The sequence below is a fragment of the Ovis aries genome, chromosome 1 (genome assembly GCF_016772045.2).
Source record: "Ovis aries strain OAR_USU_Benz2616 breed Rambouillet chromosome 1, ARS-UI_Ramb_v3.0, whole genome shotgun sequence".
Taxonomy (NCBI): domain Eukaryota; kingdom Metazoa; phylum Chordata; class Mammalia; order Artiodactyla; family Bovidae; genus Ovis; species Ovis aries.
Window position 1 is genome coordinate 78,381,916 of NC_056054.1, and position 21,812 is coordinate 78,403,727.

The following is a 21,812-nucleotide window of genomic DNA, read 5'->3' on the forward strand; positions in this document are numbered from 1 at the left end:
GTGGGAGAAGAGAGCGAAAAGGGGATTAATTAAACTGGATAATGCTCTAATAGCTTGATCTAATTCTGTTCTTTTTATAATATCTAGGTAACACAAGGAAACTCCGGATGTTCAACTGATCACCAGATAACCAGTTTATTTATGTCACAGTGTGGAGGGGGGAACTATATTGCAGATGAACTATTTAGCCTTAAAACCTGTTAACTGGATTTTCCAGGTTACCCAGAATACCAGTGTCATAGCAATGGACTAATACTAACTCTATTTACCTGTTTCTGACATACAAAAATCTGGGCATCATTTGTCAACTTTATTTGGACGGGGGAGCCTGGTGGGCTGCCATCTATGGGGTCACACAGAGTCGGACACTACTGAAGCTACTTAGCAGCAGCAGCAGGGGTTGTGTATTCCTAATTTAGACATTCCTTCTTTCAGATACCAACTTGTAGGTTACTTGATGACCATACAATCTGTACAGGAAAGTGAATATTATTACCTAGATTCTGGGAAAACATAAGGAAATATCAATCTTCCACACAGCATACAGGTTAATGGGATTCTTATGAGCCCCATTTTTATAAGTTCCCCTTTAGACGTTTGTTTCCTGGACATACATTTGAATTGGTTGCCCTGTGGGGTTGGTATTCATAAATGAGTGACTCATCTTTTAAGGATTCCAGACAGCTAAGTACACCATCATTTCAGAGTGTTTTGTTTTTTCCATGAAAACTGCCGAGGTACTATTGAAAAATTTCAGTTATAGGATGAATTAAGTTTTTGTGGTCTATTTTTATGAGACTGTTTTCATAGAAAAATGAGTACTAATGATTGCTAGTTTAAAACGTTATAAATATGTTGTCACAATATAGTCATGCCTTCTGCCTACTCAGCAGAAACAGAATGTCCACTTAACGTATCTATTTCAGTAGTTAATTCCTGGCTTCCTCAGGAAAAGGAAACCATGGTGTGGAAGGGATATTTGGGCCTAATATTATGTATGGCATTCCTCTGCAGAAGTATAGAAGTCGTTGCCTATTTTGTATCATTTTCAAAGAATAGCAAGCTCAATAGGATTTCCATTGTTACGGAATGCCCTGTCCTTGTAAGTAGTTTGAGTTGTGATTTAAGTTTTCTCTTTGTAGTGGCATCCCTGCCATTGTTTTTTCTTTCCTGCTGGCAGCAAGGTATTCCTCGTGTTGTTTGTTGAACATGTATCCCTCTACCCATTCTCTTAATCTCTTCTCCCGCATTCACAGAGCCCTAGCTTCATCCATTATGGTGATGATTTCGTCACTAAGTTGTGTCTGAGTCTTGCAACCCCATGGACCCCCTTGTAGCCTGCCAGGCTCCTCTGTCCATGGGATTCTCCAGGCAAGAATACTGGAGTGGGTTGCCATTTCCTTTTCCAGGGGATCTTCCTGACCCAGGGATTGAACCCAAGTCTCGAACCCAGGTCTCCTGCACTGCAGGCAGTTTCTTTACTGACTGAGCTACCAGGGAAGCCCATTATCCTCTTCCCTAATTGCACCTACTCCCTCGCTGCTGGCTTTTTACCTTCAGCATATTAGAGTGTACCCATCTTAGAAATAATCAGAACAACCTTCCTCTAATTGTTACCCCATCTAGCTATTACCCAATACTTCTTCCCCTCACATATCATGTTTTGAAAAATATCCAGAGGTCATCTCAAATTCCTCCTTCCTGCTATTTTGTTAATCCTGCTGTTCTTTAATCTGATTTTCATCCCTTCTATAGTGAAACCGTGGTATCTGTTGACCTGCGTTAAATTCTGCCGCTGGATCTTTGCAACTTTGCTGATTCTTCCTTGGCTTGTGACAGCATTTCTCTCCAATTTCTGTGTTCTCATTCCCTCTGCTTTTCAAACGTTGGTGTTTGGGGGGGATTCTTTTCTTGGTCTTATTCATTCTTTCCTTGCTCTACAAACTCCAGTTTGATGCCTTATTCATTCCTATAATTCCAGAATCATTGTTAAAGTTATGACCCTCGTGTCTGTATTTTCACTTGCAATAACTTACCCGAACTGCCATCTCACATGTTCAGCCATATGTCTGCTATACTTCCCACCATGGATGCTTTTCTTCCTGGATTCCATTTAGTGACAAGAAGCACCATCCAGACCAAACCCTGATGCCATCCCTAAGTGCCAATCCCTTCAAAATCAAAACAGTACATTCCCATTTTACCTCCTTATATCACTTGTTTCTGACTCCATCTTTCCAATTCCAAAGCTTACTGTTTTGGTCTGGAATTACCTCATCACTTCTTAAGACTGATTCCAATCTCATCTGATATTTAATCTATTTATAACACTGTTCCAATTTGTTTTTTTTTTTCTGAAACACATCTTTTACTTTATTCTCCTGCTTGAAATCCTTCTGTGCTTCCCAACAACATTCAAGGTACACTCCCACTTCTTAGCATAGTGTCTGTAAGATATTTTATGTTCTGGGCCCAGTGTTTCTCTCTGGCTGCACCTGTTACCTCTCCTATGTGCAAGTCAACTTTTTATCAGGTCCCAGAGGGCACTCCATTCTTCACCTTCCACACTGTCCTCTTTCTCCTTCTTACCCTGCCCAGCTCTCCTACTTCTAATAGCGTTTCTTCCAGGCCTCTGCTCCTCTTTCTGACCTACTCATTTGGCATTGCCATGTCTCCTACGTCATGTTTCTTTGATCATACTAATTCTGCTGTAATGGTTTATCTGAGTCTTTCCTAGACCAAAACTTCCTGGCAACAGGAATTGTGTATTATCTGCGTATCATGACATCTAGAATGTGCCCATGGAATATCCTTAATAAAAGTTTGTTGGGAAAAAAGTCTCTGATGTCTGATTTACATCAGAAATAATCACTACTGTTACAATTGCAATTATATAATGTATAGCAGGCTTATTCTTTAAAAATGGTCAAAATTCCTTTCTGAACCAAAGAACTTAGAGGTTAGAGAAAGTAGCTCAAGAATACAGGTGGCAGTAAATATGTAGAGCCTTTGCAATGCTATTCTGACTCTACCCATGGGCCAAATTTCATAGGTTAAGGGCGCAATCTTCCACAAGACTGCTCTCATTTCATTCACCAGCTACAAGCTTATGATTTCCCAGAGCTACCCTCACTTCTGACCAGCTACTTATAAATTTCAGAGGTTCCCTTGACCCGCTTAGGTTTGATTATTCACTAGAAGAATTCACAGAACTCAGGAAAGCACTAAATATAAATTATAGTTTTATTAAGGCACAGAAGATTAAAAGCAGAACCAGTCAAAAGAAGAGACTTACAGGGTGATGTCTGGAAGGGCCCGATGTGTGAAGTTTCCGTGTCCTTTCCCCATGGAGTCAGCTACCCGCCTCACGTTGATGTGTGACAATAATTAGTGTATCATTAACCTAGATAGCATATTGAAAAGCAGAATTACTTTGCCAACAAAGGTCCGTCTAGTCAAGGCTATGGTTTTTCCAGTGGTCATGGATGTGAGAGTTGGATTGTGAAGAAAGCTGAGCGCCAAAGGATTGATGCTTTTGAACTGTGGTGTTGGAGAAGACTTCTTGAGAGTCCCTTGGACTGCAAGGAGATCCAACCAGTCCATTCTGAAGGAGATCAGCCCTGGGATTTCTTTGGAAGGAATGATGCTAAAGCTGAAACTCCAGTACTTTGGCCACCTCATGCGAAGTGTTGACTCATTGGAAAAGACTTTGATGCTGAGAGGGATTGGGGACAGAAGGAGAAGGGGACGACAGAAGATGAGATGGCTGGATGGCATCACCAACTCGATGGACATGAGTTTGGTTAAACTCCAGGAGTTGGTGATGGACAGGGAGGCCTGGTGTGTTACCATTCATGGGGTCGTGAAGTATCGGACATGACTAAGCGACTGAACTGAACTGAACCAGAGAAGCACATCTGAGCTTCAGTGTCCAGAGTTTTTATTGGGATTCATTACGTAAGTATGACTGACAGATAACTGGGCATGCATGTATGCAAGCTTAGTTGCTCAGTCATGTCCAGCTCTTTGCAATCCTATAGCCTGTAGCCTGCCAGATTCTTCCATCCCTGGAATTTTCCAGGCAAGAATACTGGAATGGGTAGCCATGCCCTCCTCCAGGGCATCTTCCCCATCCAAGGATTGAACCCACATCTCCTGTGCTGGAAGGAGGATTTTTTACCACTGAGCTACCTGGGAAACCCCAGAAATCATTGGCCATAGGTTGAACTCAATCTCCATCCTCCCTCTCCTCCACACAGGTTGTACTGATGTTGTATAGCTTAAGGTCCCTGTCTTATAATCTCATGATTGCTGTTTCTAGCATGTCTCTCCCCCATTCTGAATCTCACTAGTATAAACTCTAGAAGCCCACCGTGAATAATAGAGCCACTCCTATCACTGGCAAAATCCCAAGGCTTTAGAGGCTACCTCACAGGAACTGGGGACAGAAACCAGCTATATTCTCTAGCCAGTAGTAGACCATCTACAATTAAAACAAGTCTGGCTACCAGAATTGAAACTTATATAAAGCCTAAATTATATTGGTAGCCTAGAATTTGTCTTCATTTGTCTTTTTTAATCATACCAAAAAAGGACCATGGTCTAAAGGAAACGAAAACAATATCAAAGAGAGATTTGCACTTTCGTGTTTATTGTAACAGCGTTCATATTAGCCAAGATATGGAAGCAACCTAAGTGTCCATTAATAAATGAAGAGATAAAGAAGATGCAGAGTGTGTGTGTGTGTGTGTGTGTGTGTGTGTGTGTGTGTACATACGTATATATGCATGTATATATGTGCACATACACAGAGGAATATTCAGGTATGAGAAGGAAGGAAATCCTGCCATTTGCAACTACATGGATGGACCTTGAAGACATTAAACAAAGTGAAATAAGCCAAACACAAATTCTGCATGGTATCACTTATATGTATAATCTTTTAAAAAGTTGTGAAAAAGTGGTTTCCAGGGTCTGGGGGTGGTGGGAAATATGGAGAAGTTAGAAAAGTTTACAAACTTCCAGCTATGAAACAATGAAGTCTGAGGATCTGATATATAACATGGTGGCTATAGTTTATAACACTGTATTGTGTAATTGAAATTTGCTAAGACAGTGAACTTTAAATGTTCTTAAATGGGGTGAGGCAAGGAATTTGACATTCATGTACAGTTTAAAAGTCTTAATGGCACTTAAAAAACTGAATTGATAGCATAGATTTCCATTTGGCAAAGTCTGTTAGAGACTGTCCAGAGAAGAAAAATTTATCAGAATTAGAAACTACTTCTGAGTTAGGTTATACCAACTTCGCTTAGAGAATGTGTTTCAGAAATTGTGCTAATGCGAACATTAAGAGCATATAAAGAGAATAAAACTTGGATGATCCTTCTTATAAAGCTGATGACCTATGAAATCTTGTTAGGTCCTGCATTAAACAAATTAAACTGAATAGACAAAGTAATCTTCCCTAGAAAAGATTTATTTCCTCAATTTGGTATTTCTTACTGATTTAATATTTTTACCATTTATAATGCATCAAAATTTTATTTATAAACAGGAATTAAATCTTGATTAAGATTTCCATCTACATTAAAGTTACCTTAAGTAACCAGACAATGTCAAATCTATTTTGCCAATATTGGCGGTCTTAAGAGCTGTTAGGCTGGACTGAAGTATAACTCATAGGAAGAAATCTGAAAATCTCTCTATGACTTTAACCTCCAAAACTCTGAAAAATTTACAGAGGATAAAACACCACATTGTTTTTAGATAGTGTGAATAAAAATGACTTGTGATTAGAGGATCTCTGTTTCTGCAGAATAATAAAGTATTCTGACTTGCCCTCTTCCTGATAACAGCAATAAATGATAGAGAAAGGAACAACTGAATTGACAAATTTTAAAAATTCACAGGCCAAAAGCAAAATGAAGACAGAAACCCAGGGAGCTAAATTAGCACACAAGTTGCCTTTTGCCCCAGAAATTTGTGCAAAAGCATTTGACCCTGAGGTTCCTCTGCACAAATCAGACTACTGAGGGCAGAGACAGACTCTGTAGCTGCCAAGGCAGTCTAATAAGAATCCTCTCTTGTAAAGAAGAGCTGTCCTCAGAGGGCTATACCCTCAGTTTAAGAGTGAGCCTAAACGTAGGCTTGTCCCACCAAAGGTAACAGCAAGGAATATTAATTTTAAAAGGAATGTTTGTTTAGCTGGGGATTTCAAGCAGTAGATCTCAAGCCAAATATGCCTGCTGTCTGTTTTTGTATAGCCTGTGAGCAAAGCATTATTTTTACATTTTTAAATGGTTGAAACAAATCAAAAGAACCATATTTCATGACATGAAAACTACATATGAAGTTCAAATTTCAGTGTCTATAAAGTTTTATTGAAACAGCCATGCTCATTCATGTATGTATTGTCTGTGGCTACTTTTTCTGTGGCTGGAATAGCTGAGTTAAGCAATTACAGTAGATAATTATGCATGGCCTGCAAAGCCTAAAGTATTTACTATCTAGACCTTTACCAAAAAAATTCCTCAACCCTTAGTTTAGGATTTATAATGATTAGCAATCATTCATGCTTTTTTCAGATGCAGCTCATAACCCATGAGATACTACATAGTCCTTTATGTAAATAATAGACCCAAACAGTGATTTAAAGTCAAAGAAATAGAATTCACTTCTGCCATTTTCTGTGACCACCTTGAGTTTATGAAACTGCAACCTATGAGGTATAATATCTTACTGAATTTTCATCTTTAAAATTGAAATGTAGTCTGATTTATTAATTTTTTAAACTAAAGAACAAATCAAGGAAATAGTTCCTTATAAAAGGCCCCAAAAGTGCTAACCCTAACCTAAAAGCAATTGATAAACTGAAAATTCAAAATTATTCTGCTCATCCAAAGACATCATTAAGAAAATAAAAAGTGATGCCACAGATTGAGGGAAGATATTCTCTCTATATATATAGGTATCTATCTATATATATCGGGATAAATAAATCCTACAAAGAGATAGAACTCTGTTTCTACTTCACTGTTACAGTACTACTTCTGACACCAGATGTAGGGGGTTTCCTACAGCACCAGCTCAGTGCTTACAATTTAATTCAATTCTGAAACTAACCAGAGTTAGTGCATACTCCACAGGTTAAGGGCTCGGTCTCTCAAGACTGCCCCCAACTTCAGAAGCCAATCACAAGTAGTAGATCCCCAGGTATAACTTGTGTTTTTTTCCAACACCAAACAATTCTCTATTTCTCGTACTTGGTCCCACAAATTTAACTCAGTTCTGGCTTTATCTACCCAGAGATAGTGTAAGATCCCATAGGTTAAGAGCTCAGTCCCACAAGACTGCCCCCACTTCAGGTGCCAGTCATAATTCCAGTGTTACATGTGCTGCTGACCATGTGACTATAGGTTGGAGAATATCACCACCTGCTCTTTGGGCTTGATCAACTTGCTAGAGTAGCTCATAGAACTACCACATCACTGCTGCTGCTGCTGCTAAGTCACTTCAGTCGTGTCCGACTGTGTGACCCCATAGATGGCAGCCCACCAGGCTCCCCCGTCCCTGGGATTCTCCAGGCAAGAACACTGGAGTGGGTTGCCATTTCCTTCTCCAATGCATGAAAGTAAAAAGTGAAAGTGAAGTCTCTCAGTTGTGTCCGACTCTTTGCGACCCCATGGACTGCAGCCTACCAGGCTCCTCCGTCCATGGGGTTTTCCAGGCAAGAGTACTGAAGTGGGGTGCCATCGCCTTCTCTGACCACATCACTGGTTTATTACAAAAATAACTCAGTAACAGCCAGATGGAAGAGATACAGAGGGCAAGACACATGAAAAGGGCACTGAGCTTCCATGTTCTCGGCTCACTATTCTCCCACCATTGCCACTTGTTCACAAACCCAGAGGCTCTCCAAGTCCCCTCGTTTTGAGTTTCTGTAGATGCTCCATTGGGCTTCCCTGGTGACCCAGCGGTAAAGAATCTGCCTGCAATGCTGGAGACCCGGGTTCCATCCCTGGGTCAGGAAGATCCCCTGGAGGAATGCATGGCAACCCACTACAGTATTCTTGCCTGGTGAATCCCATGGACACAGGAGCCTGGTGGATAACAGTCTGTGGGGTTGCACAGAGTTGGACACTGCTGAAGTGACTAAGCAGCAGCAGCAGAGGCTCCATTAAAGAGGCATGATTAATTAAATCATTGGCCATTGGTGACTGATCCAACCACAAGCCCCTCTCCCCTCTCCAGCACTCAGGTGGTAGGACTGAAAGTTCCAATTGCTTAATCATGGTTAGTTTCCCTGAAAATTAGCCCCGATCCTTAGAGATTTTCAAAAGTCATCTCATTAACATAAATTCGGGTATAGTTGCAAGGGGCTTGTGAATTACTAGGCACTCCTTTCACCTTTATGGCTCTGGAGCTATTTCAGAAATCGATGACAGAAGGCCAAATATAGCAAAAGATGCCCCTACAGGTCTTATAAAGGGAATTGCAAGGTTCTACAAGCTATGTGCCAGGAACAGTGGGCAGAGATCAATTAATGTATTTCTTACTATAAAGCCCAGTATCACAGCATTTCCCACAACTTCTGTCTGGCTTGGCTGCAAATCAGATGTTCCCATGACCCCCTCCCTGCATTGGATCATCTGCTAGAACAACTGCAGGACACAGGGAACACATGTTTACCGGCTTATTGTACAATAAAGGATATGTTAAAGGATACGCATGAATAGCCAGATGAAGTGATGCATAGAGCATTGCCTGGCAGTGTCCCAAGCACAGGACCTTCTGTCCCTGTGGAACTGGGGTGAGCCACCCTCAAGGCACAGAGATGTGTTCACTTACTCAGAAACTCTGAAGCTTATACCGTTGGGGTTTTTATGGAGGCTTCAACTTAAAGGAATGATTGATTATTAACTCCATTTTCAGAGCCTCTCCAAATCTCCATTTGGATATTTACAGAGGCTCTATATAGGCATGATTGATGATTACATTCAGGAGGAGGGAGTGGAGAGAAGCTGAAGGTTCCAAGATTATGATAATCTTTGGTGACCGGTACCATCTGGAAGCTATCAAGAGTCATCTTGTTAGAACAGAAGACACTCCTATCACTCAGGAAATTACCAAGTTCTTAGCATCTCTGCATCAGGAACTCTGGTCAAAGACTATTAGAAAAAAATTCTCCTAGCATCCCTATTTACAAGGATTTTAAGAGTTCTGTATCAAGAACTAGCAGCAGACATCAATATTTATGTATTTTCTTATTATTTCATGCTAACATTCAAAGATAAGATTATCTAGTTTTTAAAAATGACCTGAGGGACCTCCCTGGTGTTCCAGTGGTTGAGAATCTGCCCTTCAATGCAGGGGACACGGGTTCAATCCCTGGCCAGGGAACTAAGATCCCACATGCTTCAGGGCATCTGAGCCTATGAGCTGCAACTAGAGCCCCAATGCCATGCCACAACTAAGACCCGTTGAAGCCAAAAATAAATACATATATTAAAATAAATAAATAAATAAATAAAAATGACCTGAATGACACTTCATCAGAGAAGATTTATTGATAGCTGGTATGCAGAAGGCATGTAGCTCAGAGGATAAAGCATCCGCCTACAATGCAGGAGACCCAGGTTCGATCCCTGGGTCAGGAAGATCCCCTGGAGAAGGAAATGGCAACCCACTCCAGTACTCTTGCCTGGAAGATCCCATGGACGGAGAAGTCTGGTAGGCTATAGTCCATGGGATTGCAAAGAGTTGGACACAACTGAGCGACATCACATCACTATGCATAGGAAAAAGTACTCAGCATAATTAGTTATTAGGGGAATGCATATTAACAATGAAACACTTTACACCCATTAGAATGGCTAAAACTTTAAAAACTAACACCAAGAAATGTTTGCAAGGATGTGGAGCACTGTAATTCTCTAGTAGAATGTAAAACGGTAAAAGGACTTTGGAGACCTGTTTTTCAGTTAAGCATGCAACTATTCTATGACATAACTCACTTAACTCCCAGTATTTATCCAAGGGAAATGAATACAAATGCTCACAAAAATGACTTGTGCAAGTTTTTTTAGCAGTTTTATTTGTATCTGCAACAAATTGGAAACAACCCAAATGTCCTTCAAAAGTCAAATGGATTTTTAAAAATTGTGATACAATCATACAATGGAATACTATACTATAAGCAACTAAAAATGAACTACTGATCACACAGCAAGAGGGGTGAATATCAGGAACATATTGATCAAAAGAAGTTAGACATAAAGGAATACATATTTCTCTCATTTAAGTGAAACTAAAAACTGGGCAAAACTCATCCATGGGGCCTATGGGGAGTGGCACTTGCCTAGAAAGGTGCTCTATACAGCTTTCTGAGGTGATATTAAGCAGTTGTTGGTTAAATGAATTTATACATTTGTCAAGACCTTATTTTGCATTTAAAATTGTGTATTTCACTGTATATAAATGTACTAGAAAAAAAAAACAACAAAATATAAGCACACATATAACTTGCAGTGAAAACATTTCTGAAGCCAATCCAAGCAAATCTCTTGCAACACTACTTACTAGTACCTCTGTAAACCATTGAACATACTACAATATTTTTCCAAATGACATTTTATTTTGTAATATTTGATAAAATCTAAAATCATTTCTTTTCCAAATGGAAAGCCACATGTCAGTTCCTTCAAGGTAAATTAAAAGCCTATCTTTAAATAAGTTATAAAAAACAAAGAATACAGATCAGTATCAGACTTCAAATCAAAATCAGGATTACAGGAGGAGTCTTGCTAAAATCTTGCCACAAGTTAGATGTTTTGTTCATTATTTCAGTTACCTTTACTATAATCCTGGTAAAGTCTATAAAGTCCATTTTCACAGAGAAGTATGTTAAGGTTTAGGAAGGCTGAATAGCTAAAAGATACAAACTTAGTAAGTCTTGGAACCCAGATTTGAGCTTAGTTCAACTGACTCCAAAACTTACTCTTTTCATTTTACCCACTGTTCCAGATTTCAGAAAGGAAAGGATGGGGAAAGCAGCACAGTTAAGATTTGCAGGCTGGAATACAGTAGGGTTCAGTGGATTTATCATTCCAGTGAGGCCTAAGCATCTTGACTTCTTGGCTACTGCTTCAGATGTCTCTTCCACTCCCTGACCCAGGCCCCCAAGTAATCTCTACAGTTTGTCTGTGTCCTTTGGGTACTGTGTAAGTCACAGACTGATCAATAGTTCAGTGACATTTCTACCAATGCAATTCATCAATATTAAAAATAGAGAAGCACTCAAGAATGAATGAAAGTTAGTGCAGTCCATTCTTCAGAAGCAAGACAAAGGATTGTGCCCCTGTATTGTAAAGAATAGCAGAGGAGGAAAAGAAAACTCAAAGGCAATTGTAAGTATACAGAAACAGGTCTATTTAGCTTTTAAAAAAAACTATATTCTAGTGAAAATATAGGAAAGAATTTTGTTAGTTCCTGGTATTGAAGGAAATAATTGATATTTGTGCAGGTCCTGAAAAGACAGTAAAGAAAATTGTGCCTTATTTTAGTAAAAGAATTATCTGATTAAAAATTTTGAATGCTTTTACATTACTATTACAAAATAAGGCTTAGTAGGATTTCTGGAGGAGAAGGCAATGGCACCCCACTCCAGTACTCTTGCCTGAAAAATCCCATGGACGGAGGAGCCTGGTGGGCTGCAGTTCATGGGGTTGCACAGAGTCGGACACGACTGAGCGACTTCACTTTCACTTTTCACTTTCATGCACTGGAGAAGGAAATGGCAACCCACTCCAGTGTTCTTGCCTGGAGAATCCCAGGGATGGGGGAGCCTGGTGGGCTGCCGTCTCTGGGGTTGCACAGAGTCGGACGCAACTGAAGCGACTTAGCAGCAGCAGCAGGATTTCTGGAAATGCTTTGTTCTCAGAGTGAAGCTTCGTCCCCTCTGTGAAATAATTCTGGATTTTAGTCCTAACTTGTCTGATCACTAGCTTTAGCTTTAGATCTAACTTGTCTGTTCACTTGCCTTAGATATTCTTTTGGAGTTCCAGCAGTTTCATCTGCTAAATGAGAAATTTAGACTAGATGCTTAATAATAATCACTAACTTTTAAAAATATTCTGTCATAGGCTAGGTATCATGCTGCTGCTGCTGCTAAGTCGCTTCAGTCGTGTCCGACTCTGTGTGACCCCATAGATGGCAGCCCACCAGGCTCCCCCGTCCCTGAGATTCTCCAGGCAAGAATACTGGAGTGGGTTGCCATTTCCTTCTCCAGTGCATGAAAGTGAAAAGTGAAAGTGAAGTCTCTCAGTCGTGTCCGACTCTTCGCGACCCCATGGACTGCAGCCCACCAGGCTCCTCCATCCAGGGGATTTTTCAGGCAAGAGTACTGGAGTGGGGCGCCATTGCCTTCTCCAGGGTATCATGCTAGTTGCTTTGAAATCAGTTTTCTCATTTAATTGGCACAACAGCCTTATGAGATTCATGTAATAGTCCCTGTTTTATAAATAAGGAAACTAAAAAAAGAGTGTTTAGGTCTGAAATTGAAACTTGACTCCATTTGGCCCAAAGATTTTAACCACTATGTTATCCAACCTGGCTGTGGTCCTTCAGCTTTAATCTGCCTTACTATATTCTATTCCTAGTCAGATCAATAAACAGATGCTGAGTTAGCTGTGAATCCTTGAAAACCAGAGGACTTGATTAGTCTCTTAGTTTTCTCTTTATCTCCAAGGCCAGCATATTTAAGACCTGACTGAATTCAAGCAAAGAAACAAAACAAATTAATAATCTTCTTAAGGAAAGGGATTATATTCTATTTTTTTCACTTTGCTGATCATGTCATCTCTTTTTGCTGTATTTAGCATAGTATTCTGCATGATAAATATTCCATAACTTTTGAGTCACTATGGGGAGAAAAGGCTCAACAATGATCAATTCTGCTTGGTAAAAAACAAACAAACAAACAAAAAACAACCCTATACTCAAAGCTTTCATGTAACCCATCTGTTTAACATAGAGGAACTGATAATAATTAAAAGTCTGAAGTTAAGAGTGAACTTTCAGGGAATTCCCTGGGGGTTCAGTGGTTAGGACTCGGGGGTTTCACTGCTATGGGCCCTGGGGTTTGATCCCTGATTGGGGAACTAAGATCCTAGAAGCCACGTGCTGCAGCTGGGGAAAAAAAAAAAAAAAATGAAGAGTGACCTTTCAGAGCCCGGGGATCTGCAGCTAGTGCTGATGACAACAATGGATGGAGGAAGGATGCTGCCTACCAGGGCACCCGACAAGCGGGGAAAGTACTGGGGAGCAGGAATAACAATTCGCATATAAGTCCTGCAAAGGCCAAGTCTTAGTTTCTCTGCTGGTGAAAACTTCAGAAACTTTTGTCTGTGATCTGCAAACTCTTCCTGCATTATCCCTCCAACTTTCCACTTGATAAGGTGACATGTTGTTCTTTGTTACAGGGGCATTTGCCCTGACCTGACCTGTGCTCCTAGATGGTGTTTGTTCTTGTTGCCTTAAAAAAAAAAATCTTTCTCTTCCTTTTCTAAAGTAGTTTTATTTCATTTAATCTTGTATCTTTTACTTTTAAATGGGAAATAGGGATAAGGGACCGCTTATTTATGTGTTTGTATATTTGGGGCTGGTAGAAATATTTATGGAATTAAAATTATCCACAATAAAACCATATATGTTTTAATTAGCTTATAAATTAAGTGTAGGTCCTCTGTTGCAATATCAATGTTAAAAAATAAGTATTTTGCCAAATTTTGACTTTAACTTACAAGTCCAAGAGTCTTTCTCCTGAATGCTGGGAGAAGCCCTTCTGAGAGTAGTTTTAGTCTTGGGGAGGCCCAAATAATTTGTATTTATACTTTTAGTTAAGAAACACACATAAAATTATTATTTTATCAAGTAAATACAACAGACACATTTCTAACAATTGTGAAATTCCATTTTAGCTGACATTTTCATTCTAAGTAATACTTCTTGCTTCATAGAACAGACTAGAACTTATCTGGATAAACAACTATTGTAAGTTCTGTTTGCTGCTAAATCGCATCGGTCGTGTCTGACTCTTTGCGACCCCATAGACAGCAGCCCAACAGGCTCCTTTGTCCCTGGGATTCTCCAGGCAAGAACACTGGAGTGGGTTGCCATTTCCTTCTCCAATGCATGAAAGTGAAAAGTGAAAGTGAAGTCGCTCAGTCGTGTCTGACTCTTAGTGACCCCATGGACTGCAGCCTACCAGGCTCCACCATCCATGGGATTCTCCAGGCAAGAGTACTGGAGTGGGGTGCCATTGCCTTCTCCCTCTGTTTAGCTATCATAATGAATAATTCTGTGTGCCCAGTTCTTAGAAATACCCTCGTTATTAAGAGTGCTTTAGTCAACCAAACTTTGTATGGCCCCTGAACAAAACTGCACATGTAACAGACTGAGTCTTTTCTGATACCAGAAAATTTCTGAGGCTGGTTATCAATTATTTTTAAAGTAATACATAGTAATGGATACAATTGCATTTCTTTGTACAAAAAAATTAAATTTTTTCTAGGAATTTGATTTCTTTATAACTCTTAAAAGTATTACTAGGATTTCCAATGAAATATGTGCTTTGTCATCTGTGACATTTAAGTTAATTTCCATAATGCCTAGTGTCTAAACAGCCATGTCTGCACCTGTTGCCAGGTGGCCCCTCAGAGTGGCTTTCGCCTTGGGGAAGACCCAAGTAATTTGGTAGTGGGGAGGCCCCAGTTGAAGGAAGGGAAAAACATTTTTTTGGAACATTTCAATTATTTTTTCTACTAGTATAGTGCAATCAGGCTTTTACTTCCTCAGATCCCTTTCACTTTGTAATCCACTGCAGTCTTACACCCTTCCCTAAATTCCACCGAAACAGATCTTACTGGGGTCACAATGAACTAATAAATGTCAAGTTCTGGGAACAGGTTTCAGCATATGACCCTCCTAGTGCTTGATAAGTTTGTTCATCTTCTTGATGATTTCTTCCTTTTTGGCATCTGTGATCCCTTCTAGTTTTCTGATGGCTTGTTTGTATTTACAGTCCTATATTTTCCCATCGATTGTTGGGTACTGTCTTCCCTTCTGTGCTGGTTAGTTGTATGTAAGCTTGGCTAGGCTATAGTATACCGTTATTTAATCAAGCACTAATCTAGATGCTGCTATCAATGTGCTTTATAGATGTAGTTAACATCTGTAATCAGTTGACTTTAAGGAGATAAAGTGGTTGGGCTTCATCTAGTTAGTTAGAAAGCCTTAAGAGCAAAAACTGAGGTTTCCAGCAGAAAAAAAAAAAGAAAGAAAGAAAGAAAGAAATTCTGCCTTAAGCTCATAGCATCTGAGTTTGTAATCTCCCTGAGTTTCTGAGTTTCCAGCCTGCTGATCTGCCCACCCTAAATATTTCTGACTTGCCTGTCTTTCAGACTTCAGGATGCCAACCCCAACAATCACATGAGCCAGGCCTTGATATAAATCTGTTTAAAATGCGGACACACACACACACACATCTCCTATTAGTTCTGTGTTTCTGGAGGATTCAGACTGATTACAGAGCACTTTGTCATTTTGTTTGTCATGTTCCATATGATTCATCCATTTCATTTCTTCAACTATGTCCGTAATACATCTTTGACTCCAGAATATTTATCTCAGTCTCTTATCTGAACTCCTACTTATACTTCCATGTGGTAAGCATCTCTGCATTGTTGCCTCAGTCCCATCTAAACCAAAGATGTTCAAATAGAACTTTTTTTCTCTCCATTGCCACACCCTTCTCTCCTTTTTTTCCATATCTCAATTTAACACCACCTCTACACCTAATCATCTTACTTAGGAATCACAGAATTGTTCTTGATTGCTCTTTTTCTCATCAGCCCCTAAACTTGGATAATTTTTTTCCTCCTTGGCAACCCTTGAATCTACTTCATTATTATTTCTTCTACTGTCTTAGGTTAGAACCTCTAATCACCTCTTACATGTGTATTTTTTCCTAGTTAACATGATTTTTTTCCTCTCTGCCTTGTTCACCACTGTTTTTCCCCTCTATATCATTATCCACAGATCTACAAAGGTCATTGTTCCTGTCATACCTACTGCATGATCTTATAATTACTTGTTTACATGCTATGTCCTCCCTTCTAGCCTAGGTGACATTTATTACATTTATGTTGAGTGAATGAGCATGATGTGCACCATTTTCTTTACAAAAAAAGATCTACTTATTTGCTGCCTATAGCAGAAATTGTACTTTCCTAGAGAATCAAATTAATGAATCAAATTAGAGTATTGAATCCAGTTTTTTTTTTTTTTTTTAATTACTAGAGTTGTAGGGATTACATTCTTTCCAATACAGGTGTTCTTAACTTGGGATCCACAAGTGGACTCCTAAGGGATGCATAAATTCACTAAAATTTTATAAGAAACTTGTTGCATATCTTTTCTGTGGCAAATGACCATAGTTTTCATCAAATTCTCAAAGAGGTCTAAGTTGCCTAAATGCATAAGATTCATGGTGCTGAGTAAAAGTGTGTGAGTTTATGTCCCAGCTCCACCACATACTAGCTGAGGGACTTCAGACAAGTTATTTAACCACTCAGGGTCTTTCATAGCTTTCTCATCATTAAATTGGGATGCAATAATAGTAATGGCCTCATAAGGTTATTGTGAATATTAGCAAGTTGAACCTGATGCTGGGAAAGATTGAGGGTGGGAGGAGAAGGGGATGACAGAGGATGAGATAGTTGGATGACATCACAGACTGAATGGACATGAGTTTGAGTAAACTCCGGGAGTTGATGATAGACAGGTAGGCCTGGTGTGCTGCAGTCCAGGGGATCTCAAAGAGCTGTACACGACTAAACAACTGAACTGAACTGATTGTATGTAAAGTGCTTGGCACATGTAAGTGGCCACGTGGCTCTTACTATGTGTGTGTGTGCATGTGCTAAGTCGCTTCAGTCATATCCATCTCTTTACAACCCTATGGACTGTAGCCCGCCAGGCTCCTTTGTCCAGTGGGATTCTCCAGGCAAGAATACTAGAGTGAGTTTCATGCCCTCCTCCAGGGAATCTTACTGACCCAGGGATCAAAACAGAGTCTCCTGTGGCTTCTGCATTGCAGGCAGATTTTTTTTTCTTTTACCACTGAGCCACCAGCAAAGTGCCTATAAAAATATAAGATAAAACAAAATACAGAATTTTAAAGCTATTTTTGTTGAAAATTTAAAGTTCAAAAGTTAGGCAAGAGTTGAAAATTTAGGTTTGGAAGTTACCCACATAGAAGCAACCCACTCTAATATTCTTGCCTGGAGAATCCCAGAGACAGAGGAGCCTGGTGGCCTGCCATCTATGGGGTTGCACGGAGTCAGACACGACTGAAGTGACATAGCAGCAGCAGCAGGACGTAGAAGCTGGAGTTGAAATCACAAAGTAGGAGTGGTTCTATGGGAGAATGAAAAGAAGGGCAAAGAATTTTGAAGCAAACTCATAGTAGAGCAAGCCCATGGTAAGGTGAAAAAAGAGGGAAAAGAGCTCATGAAGATATTAGTGGAGCGTTCAGATCTAATGAAGGAATTTTACTATGAAAGGTACCATTAATTCTTCCTTTAGTTGAGGAAAATGAGTTCCTACAAACTGGGTGGCTTAACACAACTGAAATTTATTCTATCGTAGTTTTGGAAGACAGAAGCCTGAAATCAAGGTATCAACAGGGCCCTGCTACCTCCAAAGCCTCTAGGGACAAATCCTTCATTGCTTCTTCTAGTTTCTGGTGATTACTGGCAGTCCTGTATGTTGCTGGCTTACCACTGCATTGTTATAATTTCTGACTCCTTTGTCACATAGCCACTTTCCCTCCGAGTGTCTGTGTCTCTATGTTGAAATTTCCCTCTTCTTATTAGAACTTCAGTCTTTGGATTTAAGAGCTACTTAACAACACTCCACTCCAGTATTCTTGCCTGGAGAATCCCATGGATGGAGGAGCTTGGTGGGCTACAGTCCACGGGTCGCAAAGAGTTGGACACGACTGAGCGACTTCACTTTCTCTAATCTAGTATGTTCTAATCTTAGCTTAATTATATCTGCAAAGACCCACCTTGTTTCCAAATAAGGTCACATTCACAGGTTCTGGGTGGGCACAAAATATGGGGGGGGAGGGCACACCATCCAAGTACAAAGAGCTCTGATTATTTCAAAGAGCTTTGTTTACTTCAGAGAAATGGCAAAGTAGCAGGCTATACTGCAAGGCACTCAGAATTAGGTTCAATTCAGTTCTCTTCAGTCGCTCAGTCGTGTCCGACTCTTTGCGACCCCATGAATCGCAGCACACCAGGCCTCCCTGTCCATCACCAACACTCGGAGTTCACTCAGACTCATGTCCATCAAGTCCATGATGCCATCCAGCCATCTCATCCTCGGTCGTCCCCTTCTCCTCCTGCCCCCAATCCCTCCCGGCATCAGAGTCTTTTCCAATGAGTCAACTCTTCGCATGAGGTGGCCAAAGTACTGGAGCTTCAGCTTTAGCATCATTCCTTCCAAAGAAATCCCAGGGCTGATCTCCTTCAGAATGGACTGGTTGGATCTCCTTGCAGTCCAAGGGACTCTCAAGAGTCTTCTCCAACACCACAGTTCAAATGCATCAATTCTTCAGTGCTCAGGTTTCTTCACAGTCCAACTCTCACATCCATACATGACCACAAGAAAAACCATAGCTTTGACTAGACAGATCTTTGTTGGCAAAGTAATGTCTCTACTTTTCAACATGCTATCTAGATTGGTCATAACTTTTCTTCCAAAGAGTAAGCGTCTTTTAATTTCATGGCTGCAGTCACCATCTGCAGTGATTTTGGAGCCCCTCCCAAAATAAAGTCTGACATTGTTTCCACTGTTTCCCCATCTATTTCCCATGAAGTGATGGGACCAGAACTAGGTTGGTGAGTGCTTAAAGTGGAAATGACTTTTTTTCTCCCTGGAAATTTCTTGCTAAAAGAAAAATAGAATTGTAGTTTGAGGCAAGATCTACATTGAGGAAGAGACATGGTGATAAATTATATAGAGATAGAATCAGAAATAGAGATATAGACACAGAAACAGATGTAGCTATAAAACTTAAAAATAGTTTTTAGGTGTAAGTGGGGGTGACAGAAGGGAAGGTTAACAAGTACAGTAGTGGGAAGTTAGCTGGAAAGGAGACAGGACAACTGTTTCTCTGAGATAGGAGGACAGACTATTTTGCAGTTCCAGTAACATCTTGTGAAACAAATGATTGTTATTAACAATTGAGTAGTATGTACTGTTTTTATACTGTTTTGTCTATTTTCACATTGTAGATATCAGTAATATATTTCTCAAAAAGATTCCTTTTATTTTTTCAAAGCAAATCCTAAAAGAATCACCTGTAATTAAAATTGAATGTAACCAACATAAACATGTTTGACTTAATTTGTTTTATAGTTCTCTTACAGAGATATGTTTTCAAGTACATCAGGGTTAGAACCTATAATTTCCTACTATATTAAGAGTAATTATATTTTAAAGTGATTCTTTTAGTAAAAGTACATACATGGTTGGATCCTAGCCAGTAGCACGATGTGTATGTTTATGATGTCATGTGTATTTCAAAACTTTGATGGTGTTAAAGTGCCATTTCAGGTTCTTCTTTTTTGTGGTTAAATTCAATGTAATATCACTTTTGTGGGAATCTCCCTGAGATAGAGGAGAGCTTAAATAAGTAAAGTTTCCTTATAATGAAATATCTTTGTGGATTCTGATTTAGTTTTCTTCTTTTATGCAAATTAATAAAAAAATAAACATTTATGGAGACTAAATGTGTTAAAATTATACATTTATTTATAAAAACTTCTAGCTTTTATTTTATAGATTTCTCAACTTTTTTAAATGATGAAAATTTAATAAAACTGTTTCTAATTAGAGAGGATATTTTTATACTGTTTTATACTCTTTTGGGCTTTATTAAATAACAGTAGATTTAAATAAAAGTCTAACAGAATGGAATAAGTTTCTTGAGAAACTTATTAGCAATAATATATGGTTTATATTTTATAATATTAAGGCTCATAAACATTAACATTTAGAGTAATAAAATAGCAGCCCAGTTGTGTTTTTTTTTTCTTTTAGAAGAGGCATTTTTCAGAGAAAGACAAAAAATGTATACAGAACTGCAAAAGAGACTGAATAGCTGAAGCAATCTTGATAGAAAAGAATAAAGTTGGAGGCATCATGCTTCCTGATTGTATACTATATTACAGAGCTATAGTAATCAGAACAGTGTGGTGTTGGCGCAAAAGTGGACATATACTCAAAAGGAAAAGAATAGAGAGTCCAACTGCATGACAGTGGTCTTGGCAATTATTTGTTGGATTTGACATTAAATGCATGTAAGAATTAAAGATTTTAAAATTTAAAAAAAAAAATAAAAAAAAAACAAAAACAAAAGCAATAAAAGCAAAAATAAACAAATGGGATGAAATCACTAAAAAGCTTATTCACAGCAAGGAATCTAGAAAAAAAATGAAAAGGCAACCTATTGAAAGGGAGAAAATATTTGTAAGTGGTATATCCCTAAGAGGTTAATATCAAAAATATATAAAGAACCCATACAACTCAACATAAACAAAAAACCCAAAAAACAAAACTGATTAAAAATTAGCCAAAAGACCTGCATAGACATTTTTGCAAAGACATACAGATAACTAACAGACACATGAAAAGATGATCAGAATCACTAATCGTCAGGCAAATACAATTTAAAGTTATAGCCAGATATCACCTCACACCTGTTAGAATGGCTGCCATCCAAAAGACAAGAAATAAGAAGTGTCAAGGACATGGAGAAATGGATATCTTTTTTTGTGGTTGGTAGGAATGTAAATTCAGAGAAGGCAGTGGCACCCACTCCAGTGCTCTTGCCTGGAAAATCCCATGGATGGAGGAGCCTGGTAGGCTGCAATCCATGGGGTCGCTAAGAGTCAGATACGACTGAACGACATCCCTTTCACTTTTCACTTTCATGCACTAGAGAAGGGCATAGCAACCCACTCCAGTGTTCTTGCCTGGATAATCCCAGGGACAGGGGAGCCTGGTGGGCTGCCGTCTATGGGGTCGCACAGAGTTGGACACGACTAAAGTGACTTAGCAGCAGCAGCAGCAGGAATGTAAATTGGTGCAAGTCACTATGGAAAACAATATGGAAGTTCCTCAAATATATTTTTTAATAGAACTAGCATATCATCCAGCAATTCTACTTCTGTTTTTATCTGAAGAAAAATAAATTACTAACTTAGAACAAGATATGCATCCCTATGGAGGATCAGCGGTAAAGAATCTGCTTGTCAAAGCAGGACACCTGGGTTTGATCCCTAGGTCAGGAAGAGCCCCTGGGGAAGAAAATGGCAACCTACTCCATTATTTTTGCATGGGAAATCCCATGGTGGGCTGTAGTCCATGGGGTCATAAGGAGTCAGACACAATTTAGCAACTAAACAACAATAATGTTCATTACAGCATTATTTACAATATCCCAGACCTGGAAATGACCTAAGTGTCCACTGAGAGATGGACTGATAAAGAAAATGTGGCATATATACATCCTGGAATATTATTCATCTATAAAAAAAGAAATCCTGCCATTTGCAACAACATGCATAGATCTTGAGGACATTGTGCTAAGTGAAATAAATTAGATGAAGAAAGACAAATAATATATGATCTCATTTATATGTGGAATCTATTTTCAGAAGAAAAAAAGAACTACCAGA

At 39.2% G+C, this 21,812-nt stretch overlaps 2 long non-coding RNA genes across 9 annotated transcripts in view; both read left to right on the top strand.

The window, feature by feature from the left end:
• Positions 1-21,812, top strand: part of LOC105615111 (uncharacterized) — a 95,401-nt gene that overhangs the window by 9,799 nt on the left and 63,790 nt on the right. The gene's annotated exons all lie outside the window — the stretch shown is intronic.
• The window catches only part of LOC132658039 (uncharacterized), a 36,897-nt gene that overhangs the window by 5,565 nt on the left and 9,520 nt on the right, over positions 1-21,812 (top strand). Inside the window, exon 2 of the long non-coding RNA XR_009597004.1 lies at positions 88-21,812. This exon is cut by the window's right edge and continues 9,520 nt beyond it. This is a non-coding gene — a long non-coding RNA (uncharacterized LOC132658039). The remainder of the gene's footprint in view (positions 1-87) is intronic.